We start from the raw sequence: 13176 nt of genomic DNA, 5'->3' as shown, positions 1-13176 counted from the left end.
GCATGTGCCCTGACCAGGAATTGAACCTATGACCTCTTGGTTCATGGGTTGATGCTCAACTGCTGAGCCACACCAGCTGGGTGGCTCTTAATATTAGCATCCCTTCCTAATATATGACTTGGCTAGTGGTGGGATGTATCATCTTATTTCTTGTTTCAGCAACCATGCCCAGAGCATACAAAATGTGCTTGTGCTGAAGTAAATGAACAGTGGCCCACGCTAAAGGAATGTCTTTGCCCACCACAGTCTGGCGAGCAAGATGGACAAATCCATGAACAAAATCAAATAACACAGAGGAGCAAGTGCCATTTAGGAATACAGCAGGGAGCCACCCAGGGGTGCTGGGTTCCCTCAGGTGAGGCAGTCTGAAAAAACTCCACTAAGATAAGATCTATATTTTCAGCTGCATGATAGAAAAGAGCCAATGCTACACAGGGCTGAGTATATTTAACCTGAGAAGAAGCCACACTGAACAAAGACTAGGAAGAAAAAATATATTTGGACAGAGAGAAAATCAGAAAGCAGGCCACTGTGGATGCAGGGAGCTTGGAAAGAAAAAGTGGGTAAAAGAGGTGAGCAAGGTTAGAGCCCAGAGTGGGTACAGCCACATACTAATCTATTGCTGTGTGAAAACACTACCCCACACTTAGTGTCTTAACCAACAAGCACCTATTCTCTCACCGTTTCTTTGGACGAGAAACTCAGTGCAGGCTGCTGCCAGTGTCTGCTTCTGAAGCACTGGTCTTAACTCTGCTTCACGCAGGGCCTCAGCTCACTCAGGGAGCTAGTGGGCTTCAGTGTGGATTGGAGACCTGACCTCCCTCTGTCTTCTGGTCTGGCTCAGATTGAGGTCACCTGGTTCTCACCTGATAGCAACTCATAGCATAGAAGTTCATTTCCCAGGTTGATGGGTCTGAGAGAGAGTTCTAGAGAGAAAACAGGTCTGTGTGACCAGCTGGTTTGGCATTGACTTTTTATAACCACATTTTAGAAATAACATTGGGTAATTTTTCTGTTTCTCTAGAATCACTTAAATCAGTCTGCACCCAAAGGGAGGTCTGTTTCAAAACGGGGCCTGGCTGCACCAGACCTTCCCAGGCGGCTGTGGACAGAGGAGTGTTGGTGATACTCGGTATCATGCCATGCCCAGAATCACAGACTGGTCAGAGTGCCGCCCAGGTATGAATCCTGCCCTGTGTTCTCAAAGTGGAGTCCCGTTGGCACCTGGGGCCTTCTCAGGGGCTCTGGATAAGGCTGTGCTGCTGTAACCGTGTACAGACATGGAGATGTCATGACCCCTGCCTACACCTCACCAGTGTAAATCCAGTCGTGACACCTTTATGCTGACCTCACACTTAAGCAGTTCTGAATTTTGTTCCTTATTCCATACTTAAGTAATCGAGTCCCCCATAGAGTTTGGGACTGGACAGGGTATATGACATGCAGACTCCAGATAAGAGTGTGCTCCAACCTGCCAAGTTAAAGCTTTATCCCCTACCATAGGTTTGGCATTAAAAATCAGAAATCCAAATGTTTGAGGAAGCCATTGCCTATTCCTCCTTGGGTGGAGCTGTTTTCCTTGGACATCCAGATCATTGGCCTCGAAACACACAGACACACGCATACACACAATTTAAGGACTAGGGTTATGATTCGAAGAGGAGCATACACGTGAGTTAACAAGAAGAAGAAATGAAAGGTTGGAAGAACTACATACATGTGACAGCTCTCCTTCAATTTTATAGGTATTACTTCACATATGACTGGGGACAACCTTAAAGAGTACATCTAGAATAACCTCCGTTGTGCAGACAGGAGACAGACAGGCCATGAGATACACAATGGCTTATCCAGAATCCAAAGAGGTAAGAATTCAGGGTTGAGTCTGAACACAAGTCTGTTTCAAAACTGGACCTGGCTGCACCAGACCTTCCCAGGCAGCTGTGGACAGAGGAATGTTGGTGACACTCAGTAGAGAGATAGTTTTGCATGGACAAGGGGCTTAGAAGTCAGGAGTTGAGAGGACTATTTGGATACCTATGATTTGAGGATCAGACTCAAGAAAAGAATGTGAGGAAGTGAAGTCACTTCCTTGGTACTTAGTAACTGACCCCAACAGAACTTGGAACCCCTGTCACCAGGCACCTACATTCCAGTAACAGCCAGCTCACTTGGAAAGAGCCACTAGGTAGTAAAAGATGTTGTTTTGCTATTTTCAGAATTCCCAAGGCCCTGGCTTTTGGAAATCCCACGGTGAGAGCCTTCCCTAATGCTGCAAACTGGCTGGACCCTCTCAAAATATCTGCCCATTTTCCAGGAGGTCTTAAGGTAGCACTGGGTGATCATGAACAGGCCAATTCAGACAATGCTGCCTTTGTGAGTCCTTTCTGGGCAGCTCCTATAGAATCCTTTCTATGTGCCACTAAGAGGGACATGAAGACAGGGCCTGCCTCGAGCAAGAACAAGTACATAACCCGGTGGTCCTGTCTGAATTACATCCCAGGACAGGGCTTGCAGAGTAGAAATGGGGGGCTCTTGTCTATAGCAATGCACTTGCAAGGCCCTGAATCTGTCCTGTCTCTTCCCATTTTAGTGGATGTTTGAGCCAATACTTCGAGTGTGTGTGTGTGTGTGTGTGTGTGTGTGTATTCACTGCCAGAGAGCAGGGCCTGTGTCTTTCCTGGAGTTGTGGGTGACTCAGCAATCACAACAGCACCAGAACCACAAACATGGTGTCAGTAGGCCAACCAGAGGTGACAGACACAGAGGACTCCTCAAGAGAATCAGAGGTGCACCCTTAGAGCTAAAGAGGATCAAGACAGCCCTAGCCGGTTTGGCTCAGTGGATAGAGCGTCGGCCTGTGGACTGAAAGGTCCCAGGTTCGATTCCAGCCAAGGGCATGTACCTTGGTTGCAGGCACATCCCCAGTAGGAGGTGTGCAGGAGGCAGCTGATCGATGTTTCTCTCTCGTCGATGTTTCTAACTCTCTATCCCTCTTCCTTCCTCTCTGTAAAAAATCAATAAAATATATTAAAAAAAAAAAAAAAAGAGGATCAAGACAATCAGGGAGGCCAGAGTAAGCAAGAGAAGGCAAAGAAGAATGGTGATTCTGGGAAACCTCTGGGACCAGGTCTGTTCTGGCCTGAGGTGCACTGGGAAGGACAGTCTTTATAAAGAGCCTGGCAGAGGACAAAGCAACCTCACGTCTGAACAACTCCGGAGTGTCTAAATTTCATATACATTCTCAACCTGTGACCCTGCGTCTCCAATTGACTCATTGTAAGGTATGTGCCATGTCTTCACTCTCAGGTGCTGGGCTAGGGCCTGAAATATTCCAGAACCAAGGTGAGGACTCTACTCGCAAATGGCTGAGCAGTGATGAAAATATTGTATAGAGTGGAGACCTGCTGTAGACAGGATGCCTGGTTATTAAACAATAACCTTATCTCTCTTGCACAATTATAACCACTTTTTTACTCTTATCACCCTGATGCTCTTTGAGGATATCAAGGACTTAATTCATGTTCCCTAGAGCAAAGCAGACTCAGCACCGGGCGAGTAGATAGTATGGACCCACCCTTGACTGTGCTGAAAAGACCTCCCACTTGGACAGACTTCTGCTTAGCTCTCCTGTCCAACACATTCATTGTTTCTCTTCAAATTTCAGCGACACTTCCACAATCTTATGAGTGGGCCTCTTGCTACTCAAAGATTCATATCACAAAGAAGTGGTCACATAATAGACAATTATCTCTAATAGTTTATACAGAGGGTCAATTTTATTTTGCCCAGAGGTTTACACATGACGAAAGAGATAGTGAAAAGGATGGAGGTGGACATAGACAGGAGTTGGGCATAGCACTTTATATCTGTTTTTGTCACAAGGGACATTTTCCTCTCAAGTGCCTCAACCTATATGTGTTACTAGTAGTGGAGTTCCATGAGCTTCCAAATGAAATTGGTGAAGAAAAGCACGTAAATATTCCTTTGAGAAATTCTCTGTTGTCCAAAATCACATTCTGATAAGGGTTTAGAATTCAGGGGTGGGCAAACTTTTTGACTCGAGGGCCACAATGGGTTCTTAAACTGGACCGGAGGGCTGGAACAAAAGCATGGATGGAGTGTTTGTGTGAACTAATATAAATTCAAAGTAAAGGAGCAGAGTGGAGAGCAAGAGAACGGATATAACAGCCGGATCCGGCCCGCGGGCCGTAGTTTGCCCATGGCTGGAAAAATACCTTCAGCCACAGCAGTGTCATTGTCCCAAGCAAACACGCACTGTTCCCTGGTGGCCCAGTGAGAATGGAATGCTGCAGGGCTCGTGGTTCTGCCAGCAATAGAAGCCATCCCGGAACTGAGACATCTTTTCAATGTTTACTGAAGATTCAGTAAACATTGACTCTTACAGAATGTAATTCGGTCTGAAGGCTGTCTGCTCCGCTCTGAAACTCCGCCCCATCCGGGCTGAGCACGAATTACATTCTGTAAGAGTCAGTGTTTACGGAATTCCAGTGCAATTCATTGTCTTAACACATCTCTCTATAAAAAAAAAAAAAAAAAAATGAGGCCATTTCTCAAGTGCAGTATCTTTGCGAGTGTTCATTGGGCATCTGAGTCATACCCAGAGTCCCACCACAGCAAATAGAAAAAGTGTTGGAAATAAGTTGTCTACCATACCACACAGTGTGCTTGATTTTAAAAGTTTGTTAGTATAACAACCAAAGCATATTTATGAAATCTTCCCAATCATATCAACAAGAAAATACTTTTAATTGGAAGATTACAACTCAACATATCTCCATAATACCATCTAAATTCAGAGTTTTATTTTTAAATGGGATTACCCTATATCCCCAGTCATTTTCTTTTTTTTTTAAGTTAATAAATCTTTATTGTTCAGATTATTACAATTGTTCCTTTTTTCCCCCAATAGCTCCCCTCCACCCGGTTCCCATCCCACCCTCTGCCCTTGCCTCCCCCCACTGTCCTCATCCATAGGTGTACGCTTTTTGTCCAGTCTCTTCCCGCACCCCCCACACCCCTTTCCCCCCGAGAATTGTCAGTCCATTCCCTTTCTATGCCCCTGATTCTATTATATTCACCAGTTTATTCTGTTCATCAGATTTTTAATTCACTTGATTTTTAGATTCACTTGTTGATAGACATGTATTAGTTGTTCATAATTTTTATCTTTACCTTTTTCTTCTTCTTCCTCTTCTTAAAGAATACCTTTCAGCATTTCATATAATCCTGGTTTGGTGGTGATGAACTCCTTTAGCTTTTTCTTATCTGTGAAGCTCTTTATCTGACTTTCAATTCTGAATGATAGCTTTGCTGGGTACAGTAATCTTGGTTGTAGGTTCTTGCTATTCATCACTTTGAATATTTCTTGCCACTCCCTTCTGGCCTGCATAGTTTCTGTTGAGAAATCAGCTGACAGTCATATGGGTGCTCCCTTGTAGGTAATTAACTGTTTTTGTCTTGCTGCTTTTAATATTCTCTCTTTGTCTTTTGCCCTTGGCATTTTAATCCTTTTTGGATTCCTTTTTGTTTGGGGTTCTGTGGGCTTCCTGGACTTGTAAGTCTATTTCTTTCACCAGGTGGGGGAAGTTTTCGGTCATTATTTCTTCTAATAGGTTTTCAAGTATCTTGCTCTCTCTCTTCTTCTGGCACCCCCATAATCCTGATGTTGGTATGCTTGAGGTTGTCCGAGAGGCTCCTTACACTATCTTCAAATTTTTGGATTCTTTTTTCTTTTTGCTTTTCCAGCTGAGTGTTTTTTGCTTCTTTGTATTTCAACTCTTTGACTTGATTCTTGTGGTCCTCTAATCTGCTGTTAGGTCTCTGTATAATATTTTTTATTTCAGTCAGTGTATGTTTAATTTCTAGTTGGTCCTTTTTCATATCCTCGAGGGTCTCGTTAAGTTTATCGGCCTTTTCTATGAAATTCTTGAAAAACCTTATAACCGTGGTTTTGAACTCTATATTCAGTCGTTTGTTTTCCTCCATCTCTTTCATTTGTGATCTGTTTCTTTGTCTCCGCATTTTCGCTGCTTCCCTGAGTTGGTATAGTAGCTTTGTGTGCTAGGTGTCCTATATGGCCCAGTGGCTCAGCCTCCCCAGTTACCTGAGGTGGACACTCTTGGTGCACCCCTTTGTGGATTGTGTGCTCAGCCTTGTTGTAGTTAAGTCTTGATTGTTGTTTGTATCACTGGGAGGAATTGACCTCCAGGCCAATTGGCTGTGAGGATCAGCTGTGTCTACGCTGGGAACACTTCTGTGCTGGAGACACTCTTATGAGACAAGACTTGCAAAATTGCAAAAGCCTCTGCTCAGCTTGGATGGGGTGGAGTTTCAGGGTGGAGCAGACAGCCTTGGTTTCCTGTCAGCCCTGCCCTGTGAGGCCCCTGGGTCTCAGTGTCCCTCGGTAATCTCTGCAAGCACCTCTGAGAGAAAGCCGCCCTCGAGCTTCGCCCGCTGCCAGACAGTCCAGTTTCTCCCCAAATGAGTCGGGGTTCCCAGAAACTTGCCTGGAACTGGAGTTCAATGCAGTTGGGAGCTTCTGTCTCTCTCCTGCTTTAGAAAGCCAGCTGTGCACTCAGCTTCCCGTGTGTTCAGCAGTCAGTCCTCTCTGCACTCGCACACGCCTCAAGACCTCTGCCTTCTGCAGCTCCTGAGTCTCAGTGTGCTTTCTTTTTCCTGACAGTCCAGATTCCCCCCAAATGAGTCTGGTTTCCAAGCGTCTCGCCCGGGACTGGAGTTCAGTGCAGTCGGGAGTTTCCTTCTCCCTCCCGCTTGGGAAAGCCAGCTGCGCACTCAGCCACCCATGCACACAGCCGCCCTTCCTCTCCGCATGTGAGCCTCCATACCTCAGCCTTTTGTAGCTCCTCTGAGTCTCAGTATGCATTCCTCTTTTCTTCTAGTTGTAGAATTTCCACTCGGCCATCTTTCCTGTGGTTCTGGATGGTGTCCGTTTTGTCTTTTAGTTGTAGTTTTGATATTGCTGTGCGAGGCAGCAGTTTAAGTGTTTACCTATGCCGCCATCTTGGTTTCTCTCCCCAGTCATTTTTTCACTTCATATAAGCAATTATCCCATTTCTACTTAGTTCTCATATAAATGTTTTATAGCTGCATAGTATCTGTTCTAAATCTTGTACAAGTGACCTGCTTCTACAGTTCCTGCTGCCATCTTCCTTCAGATACCAAATCCCCATTTTCCAAGAAAGAGGAAAAAAATAGGGTGTTCCAGAACTCAAGAGATAATGGCTTCAAGTAGGGGATAGTGTTCAACTGTGCCAAATGCTGCAGAGAGCAGTTAAATGGGGACTGAAGAGTATGAGTTTGGCAGGAGGTCACCATGACCTTGACCAAGACTAGTTTTATGGCTTCAAGCCAGAGAGCAATGCTTGACCAACTGCTAGAATAGGAATCTGTGTTGAACTGGCTAGAGGGAGATGGGGCATGGGGTGGTCACCAGATTCAAGAATGTTTTCTCAATCCAAAAAATATAATTTATGTGATATATATTACACATATATAATTTGTATAAAACCAATTTTGTATGTTTTTTTACTATGTTTCTATTGATTTTAGAGGGAGAGGAAGAGAGAGAGAGAGAGAAATATTGACTGATTGCCTCCCTTGCAAGCTATACTTTTGTTATCTTTAAAACATTTTTTCTGGAGGAGAAACCAAGATGGCGGCATAGGTAAGCACCTAAACTGCTGCCTCGCACAACAATTTCAAAACTAAAACTAAAAGACAAAACGGACATCATCCAGAACCACAGGAAGGCTGGCTGAGTGGAAATTCTACAACTAGAAGGAAAGAGAAAAGCTCACAGAGAATTGGAGGTACAGCAAAGGGTCTTTGTGCACGCAGAGAGGAAGGGTGGCTGAGAGCCTGGCTGACTTTCTCTGGCGGAAGGGGGAAGGAAGCCCCTGACCGCACTGAACCCCAGTTCTGACTGCACTGAACCCCAGTTTCGGGCGAAACCCCGTGGACCCAGGCTCATACAGGGGGAGTCTGGACTGTCAGGTAGAGAGAAAGGCACCCGGAGACTCGGAGACCCGGGGGAGACCCGGGAAAGCCCCGGCAGGCAGGGTTCTGGAGGCGCGTGTGCCAATGTGCACAAAAGCTGCGGAGGTTGCCACAGGCTTTCCCTAGCAGAAGGGAGTCCAAAGCTCCTGACTGCACTGAACCCCAATTCTAACTGCACTGAACCCCAGTTCCAGATGAGCCCCTGGGGACCCGCGCTCTTACGGGGGGGGGGGCATCTGGACTCTCGGGTGGAGACTCGGGAGCCGGGGAAGGCAGGGTTCTGGAGGCACGCGCATGCCAGTGCACACAAAGGCTGCGGAGGTTGCCACAGGCTTTCCCTAGTGGAAGGGAGTCAGAAGCTCCTGACTGCACTGAGCCCCAGTTCTGACTGCACTGAACCCCAGTTCCAGGCGAGCCCCTGGGGACCCACGCTCTTGTCGGGGGAATCTGGACTCTCGGGTGGAGACTCGGGAGCCGGGGAAGGCAGAGGTCTGCAGGCGCGCACGCACGCAAGGGCAAGGCTGACTGGAAGCCAAGACTGTCTGCTCCGCCCTGAGACTCCACCCCATCCAAGCTGAGCACAGAGGCTATTGAAATTTGGCAAGTCTAATCCTATAAGGCTGTCTCCAGCACCGAACTTCTCCCAGCATAGACACAGCTGATCCTTACAGCCAACTGGCCTGGAGGTCAATTCCTCCCAGTGATACCAACAACAATCAAGACTTAACTACAACAAGGCTGTACACACAGTCCACAAAGGGGTGCACCAAGAGTGTCCACCTCAGGTTAACTGGGGAGGCCAACCCACTGGGCCATATAGAAAACCTAGCACACATATCTACCCTACCAACTCAGGGAAGCAATGAAAATGCAGCGTCAAAGAAACAGATCACAAACGAAAGAAATGGAGGAGAACAAACGACTGGATATAGAATTCAAAACCACGGTTATAAGCTTTTCAAGAATATCCTAGAAAAGGCCGATAAATATAACGAGACCCTCGAAGATATGAAAAAGGACCAACTAGAAATTAAACATACACTGACTGAAATAAAAAATATTATACAGAGACCCAACAACAGACTAAAGGAACACAAGAATCAAGTCAAAGAATTGAAATACAAAGAAGCAAAAAACACTCAGCCGAAAAAGCAAAAAGAAAAATAATCCAAAAAGTTGAAGATAGTGTAAGAAGACTCTGGGACAACTTCAAGCGTACCAACATCAGAATTATGGGGGTGCCAGAAGAAGAGAGAGAGCAAGATACTGAAAACCTATTTGAAGAAATAATGACCGAAAACTTCCCCCACCTGGTGAAAGAAATAGACTTACAAGTCCAGGAAGCGCACAGAACCCCAAACAAAAGGAATACAAAGAGGACCACACCAAGACACATCATAATTAAAATGCCAAGAGCAAAAGACAAAGAGAGAATCTTAAAAGCAGCAAGAGAAAAGCAGTTAATTACCTATAAGGGAGCACCCATACGATTGTCAGCTGATTTCTCAACAGAAACTATGCAGGCCAGACGGGAGTGGCAAGAAATTTTCAATGTGATGAATAGCAAGAACCTACAACCAAGATTACTCTACCCAGCAAAGCTATCATTCAGAATTGAAGGGAAGATAAAGAGCTTCACAGATAAGAAAAAGCTAAAGGAGTTCATCACCACCAAACCAGTATTATATGAAATGCTGAAAGGTATTCTTAAAGAGGAGGAAGAAGAAAAAAGTAAAGATAAAAATTATGAACAACAAATACATATCTATCAACAAGTGAACCTAAAAATCAAGTGAATTAAAAACCTGAGGAACAGAATAATCTGGTGAATATAATAGAATCAGGGCCATAGAAAGGGAGTGGACTGATAATTCTCAGGGGGAAAGCGGTTTGGGGGGGTTCAGGAAGAGACTAGACAAAAATCATACACCCATGGATGAGGACAGTGCGGGGGGGAGGTAAGGGCAGAAGGTGGGGTGGGAACTGGGTGGAGGGGAGCTATGGGGGGAAAAAGGAAAAACAATTATAATATTGTAATAATCTGAATAAAGATTTATTTTTAAAAAAATTTTTTCTTTTGAAAGTAATATGAGCATATTATTAAACATATGAAGGAGAAATAAAAGGAAGAAGAAAAAGGAAGACACATCCATAAACTCACTATCCTACTTTAAGCAGTGGGAGACTTTTGGTGTATTTTTCTTCTCCCTTCCCCCATATATCTGCCTATACAAGAAATTAAATAGTGATTTAAAATCCACAAAATTGGCCCTGGCCTGTGTGGCTCAGTTGGTTGAGCATCGCCCTGTGTACCAAAATGTCACCAGTTTGGTTCCCAGTCAGGGAACATGCCCAGGTCATGGGCTGTGGGTTCAGTGCCTGTACACCAAGCTTGTGGGTTCCACTCCTTGGTCACCTAGTGATATTTTATGGACCTCCTGGAAAATGGCCTGAGATTTTGAAGACAAGAGTCCAGCCAATGTCTTCAGCATCTGGGAAGGCTCTAATGTTGGGGTTTCCAAAAGCCAGAACCCTGGAAATTCTGAAAACAGCAAGACAACATCTTTCACTACGTCTCTTGCCAAGCGAGCTGGCTATGGGGCTGTTACTAGGATTTGGGGTGCCTGGTAACAGGGGTCCCAAGTTCTGTTGGGGTCAGTCACCAAGGAAGTGACTTCACTTCCTGAAGTTCCTTTCTTGAGTCTGATCCTCAAATCACAGGTATCCAAATAGTCTTCCCAACTCCTGAGCTCTAAGCCCCCTTGTCCATGCAAGACCTTACCTTTACACAAGGTCACCAACACTCCTCTCTCCACAGCCACCTGGGAAGGTCAGGTGCAGCCAGGGTCCCACCTTTGAAACACATTTGGAGAGGCCTGCTGGGAAGCCAAGGAAAGTTCTAAAGCTTCAAGTCCTGGAGACAAGAGTGAAAACAATAGAAGTCCGAATTTGCAAGACAAGCACAAAAAGCAAGTTCAGAGGGAGGCTTAAAGAGCTTCCATTCCCAGAACTGAGAACCTTTCACTGATGCCCAAAGCCAAGTTCCTGAGCAGGGAGGGTGTTAAGGACTTGTATGCTGTCCAGGCAACTTCCAAAAGGGCCCTTTGTACCCTGAGATTCTATAACACGTATTTAAATAGCAACTATCAGTTCAAAAATTTGGAAAGATTGAGAAAGTACAAGCTTTCATTTCATGAATAAAACCCCAAATCAGTGAACCAATGTTATGTTTGTAAATTTCATGCTTCAAGAATGTGCACAGCTAAGGGGAAAAATGTCTTGAGATGAATGGTAAATATAATGCCTTACGTAAAGAACATTTTAAGTCTGTAATAGCTTCCAAAAACATAGTAGGGAGGAATTTGTGTGTTATGTAATCCTCATTTTTAAAATAGCTCAAATATGTGATTGATTTAGTATTTAAAATAGTCAGTGATTTTCCCTAGCTAGTTGGGCTGAGTGGATAGAGTGTCAGCCTGCGGATTGAAGGGTCCCAGGTTCAATTCTGGTCTAGGGCACATGCCTGAGTTGAGGGCTTGATCCTCAGTAATGGATGTGCAGGAGGCAGGTGATCAATGATTCTCTCTCATCATTGATGTTTCTATCTCTCCCTTCTCTGAAATCAATAAAAATACATTTTAAAAATAAATAAAATAGTCAAAGGTTCAAAATTTTAAAGTTTGATTCTAAACACATTCACATATCATTTCAGATGTTGCCTACCTAGATAAAAACAAAAGTTACTAAAGAATATCAAAGCCCTGGCCAGTTTTCTCAGTGGTTAGAGCAACGGCCCACAGACTGAAGGGTCTCTGGTTCCATTATGGTCAAGGGCACGTACCTCAGTGGTAGGCTCAATTCCTGGCCCCAGTCAGGGCACATACAGGAGGCAACCAATTCATATGTCTGTTTCACATCAATGTTTCTCTCTGTCTCTCTTCCTCCCTTCCACTCTCTCTAAGAATCAATGGGAAAAATATCCTTAGGTGAGGATTAACAAAAAGCAAAAAGAATACCAAGGACACATGAAGAATATACCACAGCCTATAAATTAAGGGATAATTTGTCTTTATCTTCCTATAGCCATTTACATTTTTCATTTAAGACATTTGCCTAAGTGGGTCATTTAGTACAGAAACCTCATAAATAAAAGAAAAATTTAGCAAAGATATTTGAAATAAAGCTTTTAGAATTGTTTGAGAGGAACAAAAGTGCAGAAACATTTTTGCATAAACAAAAATAAGAATTCTAGGTAAATTTTGAAAAGATAATAAATGTTATCAACTTGGGGTATTGAACACACAATGCAATATATAGTTGATGTATTATAGAATTGTACACCCGAAATGTTTATAATTTTATTAATCAATGTCACCCCAATAAATTAATTTAAAAAAAATAAAATAAGCCCTATCCAGTGTACTCAGTGGTTAGACCATCAGCCCACATACTGTTGGGTCAAGGGTTCAATTTTCCTGTCAAGGGTACATATCTGGGTTGCAGGATCAATCCCTGGCCCCCGCTGGGCGCATGTGTGATAGGTAACCAATGCTGTCTAACGATATAAAGGATGTCACCTGACCTGCAGTTACACAGCCTGTCTCAAGCACTTCTTTTTTAGCCTGCTTCTTTGCTCCTATCCCAAGCCTTTCCCAAGACAGGAGCATCCATACTCCAGCTTGCTTGCTGTCTTGTTCTGCCACTGTCTGCCACTGGCATCTCCACAGTGTGACCAAGCTCCCATCTGGCTCTGAGCAGCTCCATCAGCATTCTGGCCATGACAGAGCCCATGGGAACCAGCAAAGCCTGAAATACAGATGTTCTGCACAAACCTTTAGGTAATACCCATCATCATTTGGTCCCCAAAGTGGACGTGACTGAAGAATAAATGAGTAACACAACTGCTGCTATTACCAGGCGTGAGACAGGCAGAAGCAAAACAGGAGAACTCCCAGGCAAACACTTTAGTAATCATATATCTGCTACTGCCGAAACCGGTTTGACTCAGTGGATAGAGATCGGCCTGCAGACTGAAGGGTCCCGGGTTTGATTCCGGTCAAGGGCATGTACCTTGGTTGTGGGCACATCCCCAGTGGGAGGTGTGCAGAAGGCAGCTGATTGATGTTTCTAGCTCTC

Source organism: Plecotus auritus (genome assembly GCF_963455305.1).
Source record: "Plecotus auritus genome assembly, chromosome: 3".
NCBI classification, from domain to species: Eukaryota; Metazoa; Chordata; class Mammalia; order Chiroptera; family Vespertilionidae; genus Plecotus; species Plecotus auritus.
Note: the sequence above shows the minus strand (reverse complement) of the source record.